The sequence below is a fragment of the Podarcis liolepis genome (assembly GCF_965112155.1).
Source record: "Podarcis liolepis genome assembly, chromosome: 4".
NCBI lineage: Eukaryota > Metazoa > Chordata > Lepidosauria > Squamata > Lacertidae > Podarcis > Podarcis liolepis.
In genome coordinates, this window is record NC_139558.1 from 85,615,255 (window position 1) to 85,640,601 (window position 25,347).

At 41.8% G+C, this 25,347-nt stretch overlaps 1 protein-coding gene and 1 long non-coding RNA gene across 7 annotated transcripts in view; both read right to left on the bottom strand.

The window, feature by feature from the left end:
- Positions 1 to 25,347, bottom strand: part of GRIA4 (glutamate ionotropic receptor AMPA type subunit 4) — a 225,312-nt gene that overhangs the window by 159,781 nt on the left and 40,184 nt on the right. The gene's annotated exons all lie outside the window — the stretch shown is intronic.
- LOC310705463 lies at positions 18,153 to 25,247 on the bottom strand. Its single transcript, XR_014525309.1, has 3 exons — positions 25,089 to 25,247; positions 21,400 to 21,510; positions 18,153 to 18,389 (listed from the first exon to the last, which is right to left on the bottom strand). It is a non-coding gene; the product is annotated as an uncharacterized lncRNA (long non-coding RNA).

The following is a 25,347-nucleotide window of genomic DNA, read 5'->3' on the forward strand; positions in this document are numbered from 1 at the left end:
TGTCATTCTTGCTGCAGTGAAATTTCAGGCATATTTATAAGGGTCAAAATACACTGGTGCTGGGTCAGCCCACGACACAAGGCTCCTGCTTTGGGGGCACAGTACCTATTGCAGCCTCTTGCCCTGCTCCCTGCCCCCCTTAGCAGCAGCATCTGAAACTTGGATTGTCTCATTTTAAGAGCATCAATAATTAAAGCTCCCCTAAGTGATAGCTGTCATACGGGCTAAGCATGGAAAGCTTTTTTTTTTTTTTTAAGACTTAACAGTGCCCAAATGTCACAATTAGCTTATTTTGAAGTTGAAGTATATTTAATAATAAATGGAAACCCTCTGGTGGCATTAGCACCACATGTATAAATAAGATATGAGCAAACCAGCATGGATGAAATACAAAGCAGCTTAGTTATAGGCTAGGTTTATGGGACTTTGCTTCTTGCAAATGCCTCTTTGGACTCTTACTGACATTTTTAGGAGACTTCTTGTTTATTTCTGTTTTGCCAACACTGTGCTTTAGTTTGCCTGCTAAATCCAGAAGGACACCACTGTCTAGCCATTTATTCATTAATGATATGTAAGCATACCTTTATGTATCAGTTTTGTCCAGGCACTTTCAAATGTCACCATCCTTAATAGCTGATATGACAAAACAAGGAAGAGAAACTGGAGATTCTCATGCAATGTTAAGCAAACTTCTGATGAAACTGCAGAGCCTAAGGGTTTTGGCTAATGCATGCCAGACCCAAAAAATACAGGAGGCCTTTCTATTTTTTCCTGTTCAGCATATAAAATCATCTAGCAACACTACATAATAATTATGCATGATCAAACAGTGGCACTTTTCAGGGGTTTAGAATTAGTGGCTTCCCTTGAGCGATGCAAAAAGTCACTTTGAAGGTTAAGCCACTGGTCACGTCACACTCAAAAACAAAAAGGTCAAAATGCTACCTTTAGAATTTTGCAAAAAAATTTAAATGTTCAATTTCCTCCCCCGCTACTTCGTTTGGTCTACAAAGAGAATCTATCAACCTGTGATAGCAAATATATGCACTGTGTTCTGAAACATGGGAAGAAACACACTGTGAACCATAACACCTCAATCGCATATGGAGCATATACAAAGAAAAATATGCATATATTTTTATATATAAAAATATTGGCCACAGGATATAGGTGCAAGGAAAATACAACGTATTATGGGTAGCGATCAATTAATAGATTTATGAAAATAAAAGCCCTCTGGGGAGTATTGCTGAATCCATGTGATGCCCTTGAATTTTAGAATACATATCTGAAGTGCTGAGCTAAAAGAATGACTATATATAACCAGTAGCTTGTCTTACCCATATATATATATATAATCCACCCCAACAGATCAAGTCAGGTAATACAATATAAAACAAACAAAAAGAATACAAACAAAAGAATCAACACTTAAGGTGCAACATGAAAAGCAGCCATTTAATTTCCAATGGATATGGATATTACACCTTTGTCACCTACTATATTTTAAATTTACTAATTTAAATTTACTACTGGATTTATTTACTGGATTTAAATTTACTAATTTAAATCCAGCCCCCGAAATCCAGACCAGATTTCAAGAAGTGTTCAGGGTGAAAGTACCTTAAATATGTGTTTCAATAAGTGCCAGGCACTCGTATGTTTGTTTTTTTCCTAAATTGGGCTCCTCTGGCCCCAATAACACAAAATGACAAAATGACAAAATAACAAAAAAAAAGCTCGTTGCTCCGTATTAGGCACACATCTAGTTAGGACCAGAAATTCAGGAGTTTGTATTCTCCACAAGGCGGTACTCCAAAGTTGTGGGGCAGGAGCAGAAACACACTTGAACATAACTGTTATATCCTGACCTGTCACACTGATGGTATTAGTGGCATCCTTATTAGACCTAAAAAGGAAAGATGGGGACATGCAGTCTTTTGCACCTGAACATTTAGGAACTTTAAAAATCAAAAGAAGTCCATATGTTATCTCCAATCAATGCAAAGGAGATTGAGCAGTTACTGAAACACCATTTTTATATGCTGCAAATGATGCAATCATGTGGGGCTTTATCCTTCTTGCAAAGCAGAAAAAACAAACAAACAACTTGTACAGTGGTACCTTGGTTTACGAACTTAATCCGTTCTGGAAGTCCATTCTTAAACCAAAGCATTCTTAAACCAAGGCGTGCTTTCCCATAGCAGTGGGAAAAATTTAAAAATGGAACACACTCAACAGAAAGCGGGACATGTTCTGCTTCCAAGGCAAATTTCACAAACCAAAACACCTACTTCCAGGTTTGCAGCGTTCTTGATCCAAGTTGTTCATAAACTTAGCTGTTTTTAAACTAAGGTACCAATGTATTGTGCAATGTTTCAGAGACATTTTGTGCATCTCTTATATCTAGGGCAACTTGATCAGAACTGAATCCTGAATATTGTAACCCAAGTTCTGTACTGAGTGTAATTACCATAATTTTATTGTTAAGACAGATATTATTCTTAAGCAGTTATTCTCCAATGTGAAAACTTGAGTGAGCCAGGAAAAAATATTGGTATGAGGGTGTTTGCAAGTAGTGTTGCAGTGTTGAAAAACATAACAATGGCTTTAAAAAAATAATTTTAAAATGATTGCCCGATTGTTACCAATTATAGCATATGTTGGCTTTACATTTTCAAGTGTAATTTTGTAACCATAAAGTCTAGAAACAAAGTTCAGATTTCTGGGTAGAAACAGTATAATAAAAATGCACATTGAGGCTGCAGAAAGAAACAAGAGGGCTTGTGAGAAACAAGAGGGTTTGTCAGTCCTTTCCTTTCCTTATTTCATTAACACAAATTTGTCATGGAAAGAATAGGATTTTGAAATTATTTTGCTTGAAAACAGCTGTTAGCTTTTCAAAGGCAAGGAGGTTTGATTTTTTTTTTTTTTTGATGCTACACACATGGACAACTAAGATAAAATAGAACAATTCAACCCTAAGCATGCTGCAAGCAGCTAGGCCAGATTTGGATATCAAGCAGATAGATTTTTAAAAGAAACAAAAATATATAACCTCTCAGACACTGAAATAAATTTTATTAAGGTTATATCCCAAAGATCTGTGGAATATGAGATGCAACATGATGAGCAATATAAGACTTTATAAAGGCAAAGGAGTTTATTTTCTTTGGGTCATAAACGAGAGAGGGGGAAAAACATTTCTTATATAAAAAGTGCTTTGCTTCCACATTCTTGAAAGCATCTCAGAGGAAAGCTGCAAAGAGATGTAAAGGAAATTATTGTGCAGAACTGTTTTACATTTGTTTTCGATAACTTACAGCAGGTCTTTTTAAATAGTCATTTATGTAGAATAGACAAGAAAAATTCAAATAGCATCATTCACTGTATTTATGGGCTTGTGTATTCATAAATGATTAGGTTGATGGTGAGATATTAAATAAATAATATAAATGTGGTGAAATTCAGTTTACACTTCATAATTTCTTGGGACAATAAGCATAACACATTTGTAAATTCCCCCCCCCCTTTCTTTTTTACTGGTTGTAGGAAATGAGGAAAGATTACAGGGTACGGAGCAAGGAAGCATAAAGTACAAAATATTGTGCCCAAGGAAAAACCTCTTCCTATATTATGATGCCAAGAGGCATTCTTTCTCCAGAGCCACTGGCTAAATTCAGTGACAATGATGGTTGATTAAAAGCCTCTGGCTGCAACTTAGCTTAAAATTTCATCTTAAAAGAAATGAACTTGTGGATTCAAACTGAATCACTGACATAACAGTGTCCAAATCATTGTAGTTCAGCACTGCAAACTGAGGCCATGATAATCCACACTTACAACACCGCCTGCCCATATGTGAGGCAATATCCCCTGAAGTGAAACAAAAAGGCATGCAAAGCCTCAACTTCAGAAAAAAGAGAAAAGATCAGACACTTAGGATCTACCTGATTACTCAACCAGGTATAATCCACCACATTTTGTATTAGGACTATGGCCCTAGAGATCATGTTGATGAGTTTCTCAGTAACAACCTTATACCCAAAGAGGTATAAGCTTATAGGTATATAAGGTTAAAGGTAAAGTAAAGGGACCCCTGACCATTAGGTTCAGTCGTGACCGACTCTGGGGTTGCAGTGCTCATCTCGCTTTATTGGCCAAGGGAACCGGCGTACAGCTTCCAGGTCATGTGGCCAGCATGACTAAGCCGCTTCTGGTGAACCAAAGCAGCGCTCAGAAATGCTGTTTACCTTCCCGCCAGAGCGGAACCTATTTATCTACTTGCACTTTGATGTGCTTTTGAACTGCTAGGTTGGCAGGAGCAGGGACTGAGCAACGGGAGCTCACCCCATTGCAGAGATTCAAACCACCGACCTTCTGATCGGCAAGCCCTAGGCTCAGTGGTTTAACCCACAGCGCCACCCGTGTCCTCAGGTATAAGGTTAAAGAGAGGTAAAATTAATACTTGTGCATTAAGAGCAGGTTCTGGCCCAGGTTAATAACTGTAAGAATGGAATCAATGAACATGATTTGACAGCAATGGTAAGGGCCTACTTCACACATTACATTTTTGGGTGGACAGCTCAGCCATTCTAAATATGGAAAACGCGGACGTAACAAGCATTTGTTGCAAAAATTCAGCCTGAGGAAGATTCTTTGTGACTCAAAAGCTTACATGCCACATTTTTAGCACTCTGAATATATTGTCCCACTTCCATGACCTCTCTGTTTGACAAAGCCCCCAGTCATTCTGAGTTTTGCCACCTTGAACAAGTGAGTTACATTTCAGGTTTGGGTCTGCATCTGTATAAAGTGAGTGCAAGATTATAACACACAATGCATGACTGAAATGAGATTTAGATGATGTCCCAGGAAGAAATCAGTGGGTATAGCGTGAAGGCTTATAAATGAACAGCTGTCTTGGATTAAAAGAGCCCTGGTATCTGTGTTTAAACAGTATTTGAACACTTTAAAAGGGTTTCTGCCTCACAGAATAATAGAATTATAGAGTTGGAAGGGGCTCTGAATATCATCTAGTCCAACCAATGAAGGAAACTCAGCACATGATTATTTATTCTATACTCTCTTTCCAAAACTCAGTGACACTTCTTACATTCAGGCATTACAATTTCATGAACACAAGCAAACAAGTAAAAATCAAAGAAGAAATCCATATGCAGATTTTTTAAAATGGCGGCAGAACTACAATATAATTAAAATAAAATTTTGAAGAACCCAAAATGTCAGCACTCTTTTAATGTTTCATATCTTTAATGGGGAAAAAGGTCTCAAATACTGTAGCAGTCTAAACACCAGGAGACAGGTGTTGTTGGAGATAATCTCATACTTCCAGGGGCAAAAATAGTGCTGTAATCAGGGGTGGCTAACCTGTGGCCTTCCTGATGTTGTTAGATTCCCATCAGCCCCTGCCATCATACCATTGACCAGAGATTATGGGAGTTACAGTCCAGAACACCTGGAAGGTTCCAGGTTTAGCCATCCCTGCTATAAAAGATCTGCACTTCTCATATAGCCAGGAAAACAACAGGGCTCTTGCCTTATTAAATATAACATTAGCTGGTCATGGTCATATGGGGAAAAGCAGGCTCTAATCCAGTACTACGGAACCTGTGGTGCTCCACATGTTGCAAGAATACATCTCCCATTATTCCTGGTCATTGGCCATGCTGACTGGGACACGTTGGGCAACAGACTCCGGCACAGAAGGGGGTTGGACTAGATGACTCTAAGGGTCCCTTCCAATTCTACAGTTCTATTATTCTATTATCTTTAGGACAGAGGTATGGCTACTTAAGAACCTCTTGGGTAGAGCTTAAGACAACTGGACTGCTGGCCAAAGCTAAAAAACAAACCTCAATTCACTTTTGTGCCTTGTCTCAGTAAGTCACTCACTAGGAGCTCTCCATGGTGCTGTAACAGCCTTGGAACCTATATAATGAGTGAGCATATGCACAGTGCCTTTCCCAAAACATTATGGCAAGAGAAATAAATGATTAGGAAGCAGAGCTTCCAGGATAGAGAGAATGTCTGCGCTATGACTTAATGCCCTTCTCCCTCACTCCTGCCATGCTGCAGATAAAACAAGCCACGGTTTGGCATGTCATGTCATCTGAATCCAGGCTTCCTCTATGCAAACCATGAACAGTAAACTAAGATCATATTCAAAGGACATGATAAGCCAGATTTTGTCTTGTTTTGCCCATGGTGCAGGAAAGGAGATCAGCAATTGGCTATAGCTCATGGTTAGTAAAGAGAGAGCTTAACTACAAACTCAGTTTTAGATGACACATTAAGCCAGACCTTGACTGAGCTCAGTGCAGCACGTGAGTAAAAAAGACCCAGTAAGTCAATTTGGCATACCATGTCATTTGAACCAGGCCATAGTTCAAATGACATGGTATGCCAAATTGACTTAGTTCAAATGACATAGTTCAAATGACAAGCCATGGTATGGCTTAGTTTCAAAAGGGCAATGGGTGTTCTAGCTCCCTAGAAAAGGTGAGTTATGAGAAGAAAGTTGAAGGAAGTACGGTCACACAGAGGTATTCTAGTAGGCAGCTTCTGCCAACATAGAGGGTCCAAAACAATCAAAGATTTGAAGTCCCAATCCCACAGAGAACCTACTGAATTCAATATGCATCTTGTTATCTTTTTCTCATTAAAGGGGAGGAGGAGTGAAATGATCAATTCACACCATCAGGAGTGCTCTGATGGTGTTTCCTGCTTGGCAGGGGGTTGGACTCGATGGCCCTTGTGGTCTCTTCCAACTCTATGATTCTATGATTCTATGATTCACTCCCACTGCCCCTGGGTATCTTGAAGCACTGAATGTTCTTACATAGAATTACCATCTAAAACACTTTGTCTGACACACCTAGAACTGCACCCAGCCTTTGTTAACTCTATTTCATAGTTCTCTTGCATCCTGGGACTGTTAATAGCACTAACAAATCAGTGAAGAAATATTCCATGAATTGTAGATAAGGCTTTGAATGGCTTTTACAGTTCAATCTTCATTTTCCTAGACTGCACACTTTATAGTTCATGCAAAAGGTTAATGATCATTCTTCCATCTATCACAAAAGATTTACTAGAAACACAAGACCTAACAGCCCTATGATTTCACACTTTAGCTTTATGTACAGGACACTCCACTTCTACTACATGTAATGATTTAAGCTGCAACCTATTTTCGTTCTATGTTGTTCTGCATTCATTCAATCATAAGTCAGTTCTGTTTTATTGCCATTGTTTCAAACCCAAAGGGGAAAAAATCACACTTGAATTATACTCATAAGTATTGCCATCCCAAAAAATATATAGAATATATATATATGTATGTATATCACATTTCCCTGTAAAATGCACATGTGGGTGTTTATTTTTTTGAACTGAAATTGCATCACAAAATTTGGGGAAATACAGTACATAATCTGATTGATAGCTGTATTCAGAACAGTTCACTTCAGAACTTGGTCTGAATGAATTTATTCTCCATCCCTAACTACAGGCTCAATTCAGGTAATAAATAGCTGTTTTCCACAGTACTGTTTAATTAATATAAAAATATTCTATCTATGCCGAATAAATAATTAGATATTATATGCATCTCCCCTTCTTTCTTGTCACATGTAGGAATGCTCACCTCATGATGTGACCAACACTTTCCAAGACATCCCAACCCTCATAACTGGAAGAGTTTCCAAAGTAGAACTCAATACAAGGAAGCAAACCCCTGCCACATACAACATGAAGTTCAGGTTTTAAAAGGGCAGTAACTCTCCAGAAAAGGGAACTTGGGATCGTGGTAGAAAGTATACTGAAAATGTCGTTGTGAAAAATACAAATTCAGTGTTAGAAATTATTCTGAAAGGTATTTTTTAAAAATTAAAAGCCATGGTGCAGCCAGATTCAGAATACTGTGAAAAAATGGATAACAACAACTATTATTATTATTATTATTATTAATAACCCGCCCATTTGGCTGGGTTTCCCCAGTGCCACCTCAAAAGGATTTCAAAAAGCTGGAAAGTGGTAATCAATATGATCAAGTGGTTGAATCAACTTCTGCCCAAGAAAATGCTAAATAAAGCTGAAGGTGTGTGTGTGTGTGGTCACAGCTAACAGCACATCCTGCGTATTTTGATTTGGCATTAAAGCGAGATGAGCGCCGCAACCCCAGAGTCGGTCACGATTGGACCTAATGGTCAGGGGTTCCTTTACCTTTACAGTACCACTGTGTTTAATGGGGCTCTTAGCAAGTGTGCTTGGAATTGGGCGGGGGGAGGTGCAAATTACAGAAGTTCATAACATTATAATCTGTATGCACAGAGTGTGTGTAGAGAGAAAATCCTTCATTTCCTAATATTGTTTTGTGTCCAATGTTAGATGTGAGTATACTGGAACTCACAAGGGAAAATCTAACAATAAATAAGATTCCTTTACACGAGCTTGCAAATGTGATATGAGAAACCTAAATTAGCCTGCCTAAAATTAATTGCTCTTTCCAAATCACAATATAAACAAAGTTAGAAGCAGATCAGGAAGATGATAATTACCTAGCTGATCAATCAGGTGCATGCCCGGTGTGTGTGGTGTGGAACGCAGACATCAACATTTGATTATCTTAATCCAGGACTCTTTAATCAACATTAATGAGAAACAGTTTCTGGACAGACTAAAAGGCTGCCCAAAAGAAGCAGGGATGATACTGAGTAGAAATTGCATTGTGTGAAGAACAAAAACACCTTACTAAATAAATAAGAATACCGATAGGAAGTTTCCATTCCCCCCCACTACCTTTGAAGTCTTTAACTCACAGAACAATCCTGAGCTTACCTCTGGAGTTTCATTCCAGAAAACAAATTGCACCAATATACCTTTAGGTCTTTGGTGCACTCAAAGACATAATTAAAGGCATTTTGTATTTAAGCAGTAAACACATGCCAGAAAAATGTGCTAGCGTTTTGTTGTGAAAAGAAGGCATGACCTTCATTCCACTCACACATTATACAAATATGTCACTGTATAGCTATTCGCTCCTAATGTCTCTGAGATTAGCTGCTGTGCTACTAAATCTATTCAGAAATGTTGTTTTAAGTCAATCTGCTGTGGTGGCAAGGTCCTACTAAAGCACACAGTTTTAGTATAGGGTGTGGGTTTATTTATAAATGTACGGAAAACTGCCACATACGCTGGTTTTCAATAGCTCACTTGTTAGGTTACTAGCAATTTTCTTATTGACTCCAGTTAAAAGTACTTGTGGGGCAAAGTTTTGCAATGTGCATAGAATTAAACCTCCAAAATAATAATGGCATTGTTTTATAGCCAAAGTTAAGTAAACCTGAAGTTGAGGATATCTGTTCAGTCAGCAAGCATGATGACTCAGAATTTCTAATAAAAGAAGGGCACATATTAAGGCATGGATGTCTTTGTTGCTTCTTGCATTTGTTGGCATTCACATAGTTCAGATTTGTCTTCTGCAATAAGAAATGCTGGAAAGTTGGTTATAGTATGGATGCATGCATCCCAAGAACACAGTACACATATCTCTTGACCTTCCTCATGCTTTCCTCAAGCACACTGGTCCAATGCAGACATTACGCTGTCCAATCACAAAGATGAGAAGCAGCACACAGGCTTGTGCACTATATCACATCCCTCCCCCAACTTCCTTCCCAGGCTCTCACAGACGTCCTCCTGGTTAGTGAAAAGGATTAGGTTTTAAGGTGGTGTTCACCAGGGCAGGATGGTTTGAGTATATTACATGGATCCTGGTTTGACCGCACTAGCTGCCAATTAGTTTCTGGGCCCAATTCAAATTGCTGGGTTTGACCTATAAAGCCCTAAATGACTCAGGACTTCAATACCTCAAGGACCAACTCTCCCCATATGAACCGACTCTGACCCTACAATCATAATCGGAGGCCCTTCGTTGTGTGCCTCCTCCATGAGAAGTCTGGAGGGTGGCAACACGAGGATGGGTCTTTTCTGCAGTGGCTCCCATTTGTGGAATGCTCTCCCCAGGGAGGCTTGCCTGGTGCCTTCATTACATATCTTTAGGCACCAGGTGAAAATGTTTCTCTTCAACCAGGCACTCAGCAGATTAACATTCTATGGCTTTTTTAAAGATATGTTTGTTGGTGTGAGTGTCTGGAGGCGGTTGGAGGATGGATGGCGGCTAACAGATTGAGGTTGAATCCTGACAAGACAGAAGTACTGTTTTTGGGGGACAGGAGGCGGGCAGGTGTGGAGGATTCCCTGGTCCTGAATGGGGTAACTGTGCCCCTGAAGGACCAGGTGCGCAGCCTGGGAGTCATTTTGGACTCACAGCTGTCCATGGAGGCACAGGTCAAATCTGTGTCCAGGGCAGCTGTTTACCAGCTCCATCTGGTACGTAGGCTGAGACCCTATCTGCCTGCGGACTGTCTCGCCAGAGTGGTGCATGCTCTGGTTATCTCCCGCTTGGACTACTGCAATGCACTCTACGTGGGGCTACCTTTGAAGGTGACTCGGAAACTACAACTAATCCAGAATGTGGCAGCTAGACTGGTGACTGGGAGCGGCCGCCGAGACCATATAACACCGGTCTTGAAAGACCTGCATTGGCTCCCAGTACGTTTCTGAGCACAATTCAAAGTGTTGGTGCTGACCTTTAAAGCCCTAAACGGCCTCGGTCCAGTATACCTGAAGGAGCGTCTCCACCCCCATCATTCAGCCCGGACGCTGAGGTCCAGCGCCGAGGGCCTTCTGGCGGTTCCCTCATTGCGAGAAGCAAAGCTACAGGGAACCAGGCAGAGGGCCTTCTCGGTAGTGGCGCCCGCCCTGTGGAACGCCCTTCCAGCAGATGTCAAAGCGATAAACAACTACCTGACATTCAGGAGACATCTTAAGGCAGCCCTGTTCAGGGAAGTTTTTAACGTGTGATATTTTATTGTATTTTTGGTTTTTATGGAAGCCGCCCAGAGTGGCTGGGGAGGCCCAGCCAGATGGGCGGGGTATAAATAATAAATTATTATTATTATTATTATTGGTTTGTTTTTGTTTTATTATGTATTTTACATTCTCATTTAGTACAGTGGTACCTCGGGTTACATACACTTCAGGTTACATACGCTTCAGGTTATGGACTCTGCTAACCCAGAAATACTACCTTGGGTTAAGAACTTCGCTTCAGGATGAGAACAGAAATTGTGCTCTGGCGGCGCGGCGGCAGCAGGAGGCCCCATTAGCTAAAGTGGTGCTTCAGGTTAAGAACAGTTTCAGGTTAAGAACGAACCCCCGGAACGAATTAAGTACTTAACCCGAGGTACCACTATATTTTCTGTTGTGAACCACCCTGGGATGTTCAGGTGATTATTGCTCTAATGGAGTACCATATTAAATGCTTTGAACCAATGGTCCTGTGGTGCCCAAAAGAAGCAGAAACACCCGACGAGGTAAAATGTCCTTATCGCCATGACATTAAATAGGTTGTTTATTTATGCTAATATACTGATTTGTTTATACTTATCTTTTGTAAACCAATCTGTCATCAGCCGAAGGATGAAAATACTTTAAGTAAGTAAATAAGCAATACCACTCAATTTTACTTCTACCGATGTGAATTTTTGCTTGTTTGGTTGTCAAAATTTATCTCTGGCTAAACTTCTCATTAAGAAATACAACTTGGCTGGCTGGGTTCACAAATCTGTGTTTGCCTGGCCCAGGCCTGCCAAGCTCATGACACAGCGTGCTAAATATATATCAGATAAATAGACAGATAGATAAAGGAGTGAGTATATGTGTGTCTTATCATGCCCCTGCATGTGTGGTCTGAAGCAGAGGATAGAGCCAAAAGATTTACCAAAGTCTAATGGACTATCATATACTGCTGGTGGACTATATTGGGCTTCGTAGCTCACAATCTGAGCAGGCCAAGCCTGGCCCACCAGAGCATAGTAGCAGCTGAACATTTTAGAGTTCTCTGCCACTTTTCTTTAGCCGTAACTCACTGGAACACACCTCTGGCACCTCTCAGGTAGGCGCCACTACCATTATAAGAGAACAAGGGAGGCGTTCATGGTGAGTGTCCCGCCCCCCCCCCCCGAAAAATAGCACTGTGTGTCATATAGACAAGATCATACAACTTCCATTAAATTCAGCATTTGCTTCTCCTCATGCTTTCCCTTCCCACACACCATCATGGTGAGAGCCAGTGTGGTGTAGTGGTTTAGAGCAGTGGACTTGTAATCTGGTGAACCAGATTCGATTCCCTGTTCCTCCACATGCAGCTACTGGGTGACCTTGGGCTAGTCACACTTCTCTGAAGTACAGGGTGAGTCTTTTAAAAGAGGCCTCGTGGATACAGAGTACACATGTTCTTTTAAAAGACTCACCCTGTATCTCTGCCTCACTCACCTCACAGAGTGTTTGCTGTGGGGGAGGAAGGGAAAGGTGATTGTTAGCCGCTTTGAGACTCCTTGATGGGAGTGAAAGGTGGGGTATCAAGTCCAAACGCTGCTGCTGCTGCTGCTGCTGCTGCTTCTTCTTCTTCTTCTTCTTCTTCTTCTTCTTCTTCTTCTTCTTCTTCTTCTTCTTCTTCTTCTTCATGGCAAATGCACATGAGGAAATCTCAGCTGGTGGGAAAGGTGCTGACAGGTATGGAAGAAAACCTGCAGGTGGGGAAAGAGCTAAGCACCTCTCCTGCCCCGCTTCCCTTGCAGCATTTCAGCTACCCACATTGCCCTGGATTAGCCACTGAATTATTTCAGCTCTCTGAGTCAAGTTTCAACTTTACACTAACTTCCCCAGCCTTAACAAGACCCCACACAAATGCACTTGAAATTTTTCTTTTGTGTAGAGCCACACCATCTTCTTGCGAGTTTTCTTTTGTGTAGAGCCACACCATCTTCTTGCGAGGGTAAATTATTTGCTTAGACACTTAATTGGCCAATGGGCTTGTTGTAATTGAAAACACTTCGGTCTCCAAAGATCAGCCTTTTTCTTTCACACACTCAACAGTGTAGCCTTCGAATCTCCATTATGCAAGCCTCTGAAGATTACAAGGAAGTTAATATTATAAGGTAGCTGGAAGAAAAGGAGGAGCCATACATTGCTGAATATTCACTTTTGCTCTTGAGTCTCCAGGCTATGTCAGCAACAGTTTTAGTTTAAAGGTTCATTTTATTCACCTGCATTGCTCCAAACTGATGAGAACTATAAATTCCAGATGCCTCATGGACGGCTTGCTTAAGAGGTTAAAAATGTATCTTCTTTGATAACTGTGTGTAACTCTCAATAGGATTAGAGGGAATTATATATGTGTCTCATATAAGTCAAAGCCACGTATGAGGTCCAGGGGGATGACAGGCACTGCATTCTCATGAAGCAAAACATAAAGGTCATGTGCCTGATTCACTGACTAGGCAAGACTGTTTTCCCTTTGGCATAAATTGAATGAGCCAAGCATATAGTTTCATTTTAGGATCTTGGAAACTGTGGAAGGGCAAAACTCCTTAAAACAGCCAAAACTACGCAAGTGTGCTAAATATTTAGAGACGAACATTGCTCCCTTTACATCCCAACCTTTTCGTGTGTTTGATTTCACATCACCTATTTATTACAGAATTATGGAGAGTGGAAACTTCAAAGCATGCAGATGTAATTAGCCATGCTAATGTGGGAATCAAGGAATCATATTCCACAGCTGTCAAAGGGCACACTCACAGGGATGTGAGAATGGGACAAGGGCACCGGAGCTTGGACTGAATGTAGAAATCACACCTGAGGGCTGTGGTCAGACAAACCAAACATTCAAGATTGCGGTTTGACCTGATGCAAAGAAACTACATGAGACTCTCCAAGCCAATAAAAACAACAACATTGCCTTGAATACTCTGTAGAATGACAAAGAACGATAAAGCAGAATATTTTTTTATGAGAGCCAATGGGTTGAGGGTCCTATTATCAGACTCAGGGCCAATTCATATTTTGTGTTGAGAGTTTAAATACACAAGTTTTAAATGTGAAATAGTTGAACTCTCCCCACCTTAAGATTGCAATCTGTTTTCTGAGAGGATTTTTTGTTTGTTTGTTTAAGTAAGTACTTGGAAAATCTTATGGTCTCCGAACAGGCTTGAAAAACTCAAGGGCCTTATCCCCTGCCTTCCTAGCCAGTGCCCCCTCAAATAATCTTCTCCTTGAAAATTTGTGTGTTGGGGCTGAAGGGACAGCAAGGCAAGGGTGGCCAGTTATGCAATGCCAAACACAAGTACAAAAGAAGACACAAACTTGCGCCTGCTGATTTATTAATACAATGGCACATTTAGAAATAATTGCTATAATTTAAATGAGAAATACTGCTATCCTGATGCTAACCGTGGGTGGGGATTTCTCAAGGTCTTTGAGTGACAAGCCCGGCCTTCTAGTCCTCGTCATTGAAGCCTACACTTTCCTGAGGCCTAAGCTCAATTCACTGCATTAAACATCGCTTGAAACAACAATTCCCATGCAGCCAAGCAAGAAAGAATCTTCTTGAGCAAGCTCAGGATTGGCCAGGCGTTAAGGCTAATGCTTATAAAGCCTCTCCTGTCACTCACGAGCCCACCCTAACCCTGACATCCCTCTTTGCAAGAGTAAGTTCATTTGGAAATGGAGAGGCTTGCAGAGAGGTGTGGCTGACTAAGAACCCATTACTAGCCTGGCAGTAGTCATTACATCAGGCTGTAATAGAAGAGAGGGGAAAAGAGAATCAATATCATTACCAGCTCTGCTGAGAAGCCAGCTCCTCCTTCCATCAACTGTCACTTGGCAGCAGCCATTGCACCCGGCTGTAACAGAGGAAGGAAGAGAAGGCATGCAGAACTACTTTATTGGCACAGAGGAAAAAATAATTAGCTTTTGACTCTTCCTCTCCTTTTTCATCCCAGCTGGCCATTAGAACTAGTAACTAATAACTAATAATAAACCACAAAGCCTAGGGCTTGCCGATCAGAAGGTCGGTGGTTGGAATCCCTGCGATGGGATGAGCTCCCATTGCTTGGTCCCTGCTCTTGCCAACCTAGCAGTTCAAAAGCACGTCAAAGTGCAAGTAGATAAATAGGTACCACTCCGGCGGGAAGGAAAACGGCGTTTCCGTGCGCTGCTCTGGTTCGCCAGAAGCGGCTTAGTCATGCTGGCCACATGACCCGGAAGCTGTACGCTGGCTCCCTTGGCCAATAAAGTGAGATGAGCGCCGCAACCCCAGAGTCGTCCGCGACTGGGCCTAACGGTCAGGGGTCCATTTAACTTTAACTTGGCTTAGTTCCTCCTCCCTCCTAATCCATTTTCTTTTTGTGTCATGTCTTTTTGAATTTTAAGACCCGAGGGCAAATAATGCCTTGCTTTTATTGATTTGTAAGCCATTATGGGAGCCTTTTTTTTGCAGAGGAGCAGGATTATAATCCTTTTAAATAAGTAAATAATAGTCAGACCCAGATTTCAGAGTGAATTTGATCTCGGCTCTTAACTGAGCCAGGGTTTTTAATATTGAATAAGCTTGGTTTCTAAATTTCCCCATCTTGAATTAACCAGAGCCATCAGTTTAAACAGTAAAATACATGCATGCCTATACAGTGAAATGGCTGGTGCTCCTGAAATAAGCACAGAAGTGGCAAACAGGATAGGTCTTGGCTCTATGTCTGCTTCTCGCAATGAAACCTGACCCTTTGGTTTAAATATGCACTTAGTATTTGCAATCAATGAAGCCATGTGTGACTTTTGCCTTTTAAATTCAGGTGCTTTTGCACTCAGGTACTAAAAGGCTCTCAAATGACTCTGCTTCTAATTCGTGTGTGTGTGTGTGTGTGTGTGTGTGTGTGTGTCTTCCTGCTTTGGGTACTAAAATCTGATGCAACAGTGCAGAAAGCTTGGCTGGCTGCAAATTGAGGGAGGGGATTTTTCTTTTCTTTTTTTGTTGATTATCAGTGACAAAGATCAAATAGCCATGTCCAAAGGAGCATCACCTATGGTTGTCCTTGGACATTTAAAAAGTATACATATCTTTATATGTTTTTATACAAGGCAACAGAGAGAAAGACATTTCTGTGACATTAGATACTATTCTGTCATTTGGAAGTTTGCTTCAAGTGTCAAAAGGGTCCACAGTGAGATTCTATGAATCAATTGTTAGCTACTAAGAGGTGTACTGAAAAAGAAAGAAGGGGAAATTGGTTTGAGTGTAGTACATTTGTACCATCATTTAAAACTATTTTCTTACTTTTTTGTTTTAAGATCAAAGCAGACTGTCACATAAAGTTACTCTGTAATTTCACTGAAGTTACAATCTAATAAATGTTTAATGACATAATAAAACAGACTCTATTGGAAAGTGGGAAAGGTCCATTGGACTCATCTGAAGTTTATATATCTATGCCAGCATCCTGGACTTAAGTGGAGATTAACACCACCCACTGGCTTGAGAAAGAAACTTAGTCACCTCCTGGGGACATTTATTGTTGGTGGTCCTGAAAGCAGCTATGGCTTGCCATTTTGCCAAGCTAAGAGGAAAGCCATAAACAGAGATGCAATAGCTCAGAGGTATATACAGTGTGTTGCTAAGGTGGGGTAATTGATAATCCTGCACTTTAAGACATCCCAGCCACTTAGCAAGTCATGGTCTTGGAGGCTTGCCTTGCTGAACACCTGTACGAAACAAAATAGAAAAATTCCCTCCAGTAGCACCTTAGAGACTAACCAAGTTTGTTATTGATATGAGCTTTCAGGTGCAAGCACAATTCTTCAGATACGCTGATACAGAAGTCACCAGACCCTTATATATAGTGGGAGGGTGGGGAGGGGTGTTACTCAGAAGGGTGGTGGGAATGGGTGATTGGCTGATAGGTGTGGTAAACCTGTTGGTGACTGTTAACAACTGCAGTTGGTCTTACAGGAAAAAGCAAGGGGTGAGATGGCTAAAAATAGCTTTATCATGTATAATGAGATAAGAATCCGATGTCTCTATTCAGACCAGGTCTCTTCATGGTTTTAAATTTGGTAATAAGTTGCAATTCAGCAACTTCTCTTTCCAGTCTATTTCTGAAATTCTCTTGTAATAAGACAGCTACTTTGAGATCTTGTATAGAATGTCCTGGGAGATTGAAGTGTTCTCCTACTGGTTTCTCTGTCTTGTGATTCCTGATATCAGATTTATGTCCATTTATCCTTTGGCGTAGGGTTTGGCCTGTTTTTCCAATATAGAGAGCTGAAGGGCACTGTTGGCATTTGATGACCCCTGTTGTTACACTTGCACCATTGAAGGATGACTGTCCAGGTGCTTTGGTACAGCCAAAAAGTAGATGGTTGTAATGCCAATAGGATGGTCCCCACTATGTTGGGGGACAGACCTGATTTTAAGAAGCATCTTTTTTAAATTGCCATGCAGTCAGATTGAGCCATTCTGGGTCTGGGTGAGTGACCTTGTGTGAGGAGGTCTTGGGGACACCAGGAGACGCCAAGGGGGTTCTGTTGCAATGCATGTTATCTCAGAAAACTAGGGTTCCTCGGCCTGCAAGGAGCTACCATTACTACTTTGTTGTGTTCCTCCCATACCTTCTTGAGGGTCCTTGCTAGAGGGGTGTGGGAGGGAATGCAAAAATAAGTCCTTTGAGCCAGTTGGTGTGGAGGGCATCTGTGGCCTCTGCCAATGGGTGGTAGCATCTGGAGAAGAACCTCAAAATTTGGTTGATGAGGTATAAGGCAAATAAGTCCACTTCAATTAGCCCAGAATTTCTTTAGATTTGGTGGAATACATTTTTGAGCAGGTTCCACTCCCTCCGTCCCTTTATGTCAGAAGGCACATTCTCTGCTGTCTTTTCGATGCCTGCTAAAGATGTTTTTCTTTCAACAAGCCTTCTAAAATCTTTATCTCTGTTGGTATCTCTCCTTGATCCAAATTGATTTGACGTATGTGCTGTTGTTTTAAACTGTTTTTTTTTAAAAAAAAGATTCATACTTGGGTTTGTTTGTTTTAAAAAAATGTTTTTATATATATGCAATCATTTTAATTGTTTTTATATGTGACTGTTTTATATATGTTACTATATTATAAATCATTTTGGGGTGCCTCATGGGAAGCAATTCATAAATGTATTTTCTCCTTTTTTCTTTATTAAAGCAAGTAAAGTGTCTTACAGAAAACACATCATAGGTCTAACATCATAATTAATAAAAACAACAACATCAGGCTGGTATAAATGTATTAATCACATCACCAACATCATCAAGCCTGCATCAGTAAGAGAACCATACTCCTTTCCTCCACAGGGCAGCGTAAAACAGAAAACAAGAACAGTTTTTTTTTGCTGAGAAGGATATTTTGGGAGATATCCATTTCCTACATCTCCTGGCTGTAAAATAAGAGTAGATGTTTTATCATTACCAGTAGAATCGTTACTGCAATACTATAACATATTTATGCCAAAAAGCAGATTTATTTTGCAACAACTGCTATGGAATAAGAGATAAATCTTGCTGAGGCTTCATCTTAGTTAAGTTGCATTCCACCTCCACCCCTCAAAAATACTGTGTGCTGACATTTGTGTTTTACACATAGTCAATGAATAGAGATGGGCCCTAGTCTTCAATATCTGACATGAAAAAGAATCCCACTGAAATCAGTGGAAGCGAGAGGAAGAATAAGTATTAAGTCCCTTGCATGCAGAAGTTGGAGAAATGCTATTGGGATACAGAGAGAACTGCCCAACACCTACTTTGCCTGTCTTTACCCAAAGGGAAAACGGTGTCAAACAATGCAAGGAGAGAGTTGAAGCCCAAGCTTGGTGGAAAAGGGGAATTCTGTAGACATAGTGTATCTTGATTTCAGTAAGGCTTTTGACAAAGTCTTCCATTATATTCTTGTGAGGAAGTTGGTAAATGTGAACTGGGTGAAGTTACGGCCATCTGCCATGTATGATCTAGCTGAGATTCCTGCACTGCAGGCAGTTGGACTAGAGGACCCTCAGAGCCCCTTACAACTCTACAGTTCTATGATTACTCAGATGCAATGTCCTCGTACAACAGTAGACTTGAGGATTGAAGGTGAATCCACCAGTCCTTGCCATGTCAATCTTCTGGCACTGGAACCCACAACTTGTCCCCTGAACAACAAAGGGGGCACCTCTACTACTGGACTCTGATGACTCAGCCAGACTCCTTGAGGAATAATGAAAGAACCATTAAGCTTTCCACAAATCAGTCCCTAAAGTTTGAAATCACACTGCCTGGAAAATGCAGATGGCTGCAGAAAAAGATACAGGCCTATTAGCTGACTAGATGCAGTATTTAGGGGGCAGGTCTTTTGTATAAACTATTCATTCCACACTATAAAGTTCTGCCAGCTGCTTCAAGAAACTGCTGAGACAACTTACTTTTGTTGCCTCAGCTTTAGTTCTAAAACAGCCCCTTCGTCCTTGTCCAGGGTCCTGACCCTAGCTTTCCCTTAAATTTCTAGTCTACAGTGGTGCCTCGCAAGACGAAATTAATTCGTTCCGCAAGTTTTTTCTTCTTGCGAGTTTTTCGTCTTGCGAAGCACGGTTTCCCATAGGAATGCATTGAAAATCAATTAATGCGTTCCTAGGGAAACCGCTTGCCAGGCTGGCGGTGCGGAGAAGGGCTTTTCTCCCCACCGCAAGCCTTCAGCACAGGTACGGGAACAGAGGGGAAGGCGCGCAGCGCTTTCCCTCTGTTCCCGGGGCTTGCGTGGGAGGAGGGTTTTTCCTCCCCACCGCCAACATTCAGAACAGCATTCTGAATGTTGGCGGTGGGAAGGAAAACCCTTCTCCCACCCCAAGTCTTCAGGACAGCCATCCGAAGGCTGGCGCGGGGAGAAGGTCTCTCCGCCCCCCCCCCCACGCCAGGCTTCGGTGCATCCTTCAGAGGCTGCTGCCATAGTCACGCGTCACTTCTCCAGCTGGGAGAGGGTCGCGGGGCTATGGCTTCTTTAGACCCGCGCGCGCTCTCCCGGCTGGAGAGGTGACGGGCGCCTATGGAGGCTCCTGCCATAGGCGCCCGTCACCTCTCCAGCCGGGAGAGCGCGCGCGGGGCTAAAGAAACCCCCCGCGACCCTCTCCCGGCTGGAGAAGTGACGCGCGCCTATGGCAGGAACCTCCATAGGCGCCCGTCACCTCTCCAGCCGGGAGAGCGCGCGCGGGGCTAAACCAGCCCCCCGCGACCCTCTCCCGGCTGGAGAAGTGACGCGCGCCTATGGAGGCTCCTGCCATAGGCGCGCGTCACTTCTCCAGCCGGGAGAGGGTCACGGCAGGCTGCTTTAGCTTCTTTAGCTTCGGAGCATCCTTCCGAAGCCTGGCGGCAGGAAGAGGTGTCCCCGCCCCGCTGCCAGGCTTCGGAGGAGGTCCGAGGACAGCGGGGAAGACGCGCTGCGCTTCCCTGCTGTCCCGGAGATTTCCCTATGGGCTTTCGTCTTGCGAAGCAAGCCCATAGGGAAATTCGTTTTGCGAAGCGCCTCCAAAACAGAAAACCCTTTCGTCTAGCGGGTTTTCCGTCTTGCGAGGCGTTCGTCTTGCGGGGTACCACTGTACTTCAGAATTTCAATCCTACTGGACTAAATCTTCCTAGACTATCACCTTCCCTTGATGATGCACATCACAATAGATTGGAGGAAAGAGAAGCCCACACCCGGAATGTTTCTTTTGCATATACTGCCCTATCAGCCATGTATACTGATCATGTGCACTCTCAGTGTTAGATGGGTGCAGAGAAAGAGTCACTCAGTTTTAATGTATTTTTAGGCTGGCTTTTAGGGCTTTTAAGGCCTGTTCCTCATAAGATATCAAAACACAAAATACATAACATTTAAAATATATCATGGATCCCAACTGAACAGCAGCACGAATCCATAACAATACAACAACAATTAAAAACAGTCAGTCCTGCATAATATCATTAAAATCGGATAAAAATGTTGAAAATATTCTAGCAGGAATTCAGGGAGCAGCTAAGCAATGATTTGAACTCGGCTCCATGCTGCTATACTATAATAATAATAATAATAATAATAATAATAATAATAATAATAATAATTTATTATTTATACCCCGCCCATCTGGCTGGGCCTCCCCAACCACTCTGGGCGGCTTCCAAAAGAATATTAAAATACTATAATACATCAAACATTAAAAGCTATACCACACTAGCACCAGTGATTGTCATTCAACACAACCTTCCGCTAACTGGTGCCATCTACAATGCCAAGCAGATGCTGTCCTCTGTAAAATATGATCCCTAAATCAAAGTGCAAATCTAACTCATCAGCTCAAAGTAATGAATTCTCTCTGGGGACAAAGGAGTTTGATCTTTTTCACTACCTCTTAGTAAGCAAGAAACTTTCTGTGTACCTACAGAGTTTTTGACAATTATTTATCGCCTTGACCTTCTTGAGATTGCCTCGGCCACTCTAATAAAAACAGTTTTCTTCACCTGCGTACATTGCTCTGCAAAAATGCTATATATCTGAATGAGACAGAAATATTACAGTCATTTATAAGCCAGGCTTCTTCTTCAGCCACAACTCAAACCACAATGGTCAAAGATACAGCGCACAGGGTTTTATTATTAATTTTAAAAGCTTCTAATTCTAAGCTTCTCAAACGGTGTTCCAGCAAAACCTGCAATTCCTCAGAATGGTATTATGGATCCTCAGAATATTCATGAATGAGAACCTTAGTAATGGTACCTGCATGTTTAGACAGTGTCCTGAACGAAGAGTGTATGCTGTAGAATGTGCTCCAGAATCTCCTGAAACGAGCTAAGACATATATAGTAGAATATAGGAGCCTCCCAGTTCTAAACCTCTCTCTGAATTCACTTAGAATGGTCAGTCTTAGGAAAACCAGTCTCTGTACCTCCCTCACTTTCATGTGCGTGCACACACATACAAATTTGCAGAATGTGGATAATTATACTTACCTACTTTGTGATCATTCTAGAGACACTAAGGTAATTACTGGCCTGGTGCTTTGCTCCTCCTGTAGTCATATTGCTGCAGTGCAGAGCTAAGACATGGTTTGGTAAGGTATGCTATCCGAACTTGGGCTGATGGTTATTTAGATATTAATTAATGAATATACTGCCCTTTGCACAAGCCACAGGGTGAGTCAGGTCTCTCCAGCAAACCATGCGCTGAGTGCAGAGCTTGCCCTATGGTTTTACAGTTGATCTGGGCTAGTAGGGCATTTTAAGCCAACCTACTGTTTAGGTCAGTACAGCACAGCAGCAGAACAACCAATGGAGGAGCAAAGCAGCCATAATCTCCTATCCTGGGCGCCTGCATGTTTGTCTGCCCATGATAAACCATGTTCTATCTTGGCATACTGTACAAACAAGATCTGCATGAAGCAATTTCTTGCACACTTTGCTGTCACACTATATTCTTAGTATTAAATTACTGACAAATGTGACTTACTGAAGATTTAATGTGTACGCTACATCATTACTGCACATTCTCATAATATACACTGACTCTTGCTTCATCCGCTCCCCCCCCCCATTCCCCATTGCTGTTTTCTTCTTATTGCCTTGCATAATTGGCTGAAGACATGACCACATACAGTGGTACCTCGGGTTACAGACGTTTTGGGTTATGCGTTTTCAGGTTACGGACGCACTGAAACCCGGAAGCACCGGATTGGGTTACTTCCAGGTTTCGGTGCTCGCGCATGCGCAGAAGCGCTAAATCACACTTTGTGCATGCGCAGAAGTGATGAATCGCATCCGCGTGTGCGCAGATGTGGCACTGAGGGTTGCAAACGCTGCGGACTGTGAACATGCCTCCCACATGGATCATGTTTGCGACCCGAGGTTCCACTGTATCTGTAGCAATTCTTTCTTCCAGTGTTTCATGGGAGGAGATCATTCCCTCACACTATAACGCCGGTCCTGAAAGACTTACATTGGCTCCCAGTACAATTTCCAAGCACAATTCAAAGTGTTGATGCTGACCTTTCAAGTCCTAAATGGCCTCGGCCTAGTGTACCTGAAGTAACGTCTCCACCCCCATTGTCCAGCTTGGACACTGAGGTCCAGCTCCAAGGGCCTTCTGGCGGTTCCCTCACTGTGAGAAGTGTGGTTACAGGGAACCAGACAGAGGGCCTTCTCGGTAGTGGTGCCTGTCCTGTGGAATGCCCTCCCATCAGATGTCAAGGAAAGAAACAACGACCTGACTTTTAGAAGACATCTGAAGGCAGCCCTGTTTAGGGAAGTTTTTAATGTTTAATGTTTTATTGTGTTTTTGATATTCTGTTGGGGGGCTACCAAGAGTGGCTGAAGAGGCCCGGCCGGATGGGCGGGGTATGTATGTATGTATGTATGTATGTATGTATAAATCAATCAATCAATCAATCAACCAACCAACCAACCAACCAACCAATAAAATAATGATAATATACTCCCGTCACAAAGGGTGCCACACTTTTAATATGCTTCTGCAGAAAGCAGGGTGAGTGCAAATACCAATGGTTTCAGTAATGATTTGATTAGGGCTCTGCTGTGCTCTCTGAGCAGAACACTTCACATTGTACATGCATGCATGCACAGACACACACAGGGACACATTTAAAACATATCTGATCTATTTTTTTCTATCATGGGATAATTCCTACCATAACTGCTATAATCAGTCTTCAGCACTTGAGCAGTTCCAAGATCCACCTACTGCCTGAGTGGAGGGCCACAGACAATTGCTGCTCTATATGAACTAATTATTACTAAGGTTTGTGCATTTTGTGCTTTATAAATGTTTGTTTCCTGCCTACTGTGATTTACAGAATAGTTCCTCGTGCTTTTATATTTGTCTCTGCCCTGGTTTAAGAAGCTAACAATAGTAAATGCCCACTAGGGCATAAAATGACAAGGTCAAATTTAGGACAGCCAGACATTAAAAAAGGTGTCTTTTACTGAAACTGACAGGCTGTGATGTGATCTTTCTATCTGCCTTTAACAGGATGTCTTTTATTTTACCTGGGCAAACCAGTCCAGAGTTACAGGAAAATGTGAGGTAAAATCAGGCAAGATACAGCTTGATTATCACATGATGACTAAAGCATTAAGTGAGGCCCTAATAACAGATGGAAATTCCTTATATCCTCATATGCCTCAAACACAAAAGTTTTTAGTGGGGCCCGTTCAAGTATTTAAGCTTCAGGTCATGAAGTAGTAAGGAATCATAAGGAATCATAAGCATAAATGAACCAGCTGTGCCAGAGCTAAATTTACTGCTGTTAAAATTCAACAGGCCCAATATTTCACTGCATATTTCACCGTTACTGGCTTCACTACCCCCGCCACACAATTTTTTAAGGATGTAATATTTGTGAATATGCCTCTTTGACATCAATAGCATTTACTTGTGAGTAAAGGCATCTTGCATAGGGTAAGTGTGTCAAACTGTGCTACTACCAAATGTTATGGCCATGCTAAAGGCAGAATATCAATTTATCATATATACTGTTTATCACTAAAGGCAACGTGGTTCGGATTTAAGAATCCCAGTTCTTGACCAGCCTTCCAAAACCTCGAGCCTCTCAGATATTTTGGATCACGTCATCCCAGAACATCTGTCATGCAGATTTAAAAACCTATAGAGTCTAAAACCTATAGAGGGCACCTGGTTGGAGAGTCTCTAGACAATTAATTCTCAAACTGGAGGCCAACCTGTTGGAAAAGCCTTTGTTTAGGTGTGAGGAAGATCGTAAAGTTGACCCTCTTCAAATATTTCAGTGAGTTACCTTTGTTCTTTCTGCCTCTCACTACCAACAACCTGCATGCACATTTGTGTTACTTGATAGTTACTTGATAGCAACCAAGGGAAAGCAAAGGGAGAAATATTATTTTTGGTCTGACCTCTCACTTCATGGAAACTTAAAGCCCCAGGAATAGGCAATATGCTTTGGACTACAACTTCCATTATCCCTGCCAATTGGACATGCTGGCTAGGGCTGATGGGAGCTGAAGTCCAACAACATCAAGAGGGTGCCATGTTTGTTATCACGGCTGCAGCAGACAGAGGACAGAGCTTATTAGCCTGAACTTACACTATTAGTGCACCTAGCAGTATCACCGTTTCCAGTTCCAGGACAAGAGTAAATTTCACCATGCATTCTTCATACCTGACTCAAATGCACTTTCCATTACGTAGGAGGGCATGGAGAAAGGTTGTGTATATGTCTGTCTGCGTTTTGTGCTTTCCAAAAGATTTACAGTGGTGCCTCGCAAAACGAAATTAATCTGTTCCGCGAGTCTCTTCGTCTAGCGGTTTTTTCGTCTTGTGAAGCAACCCTATTAGCGGCTTAG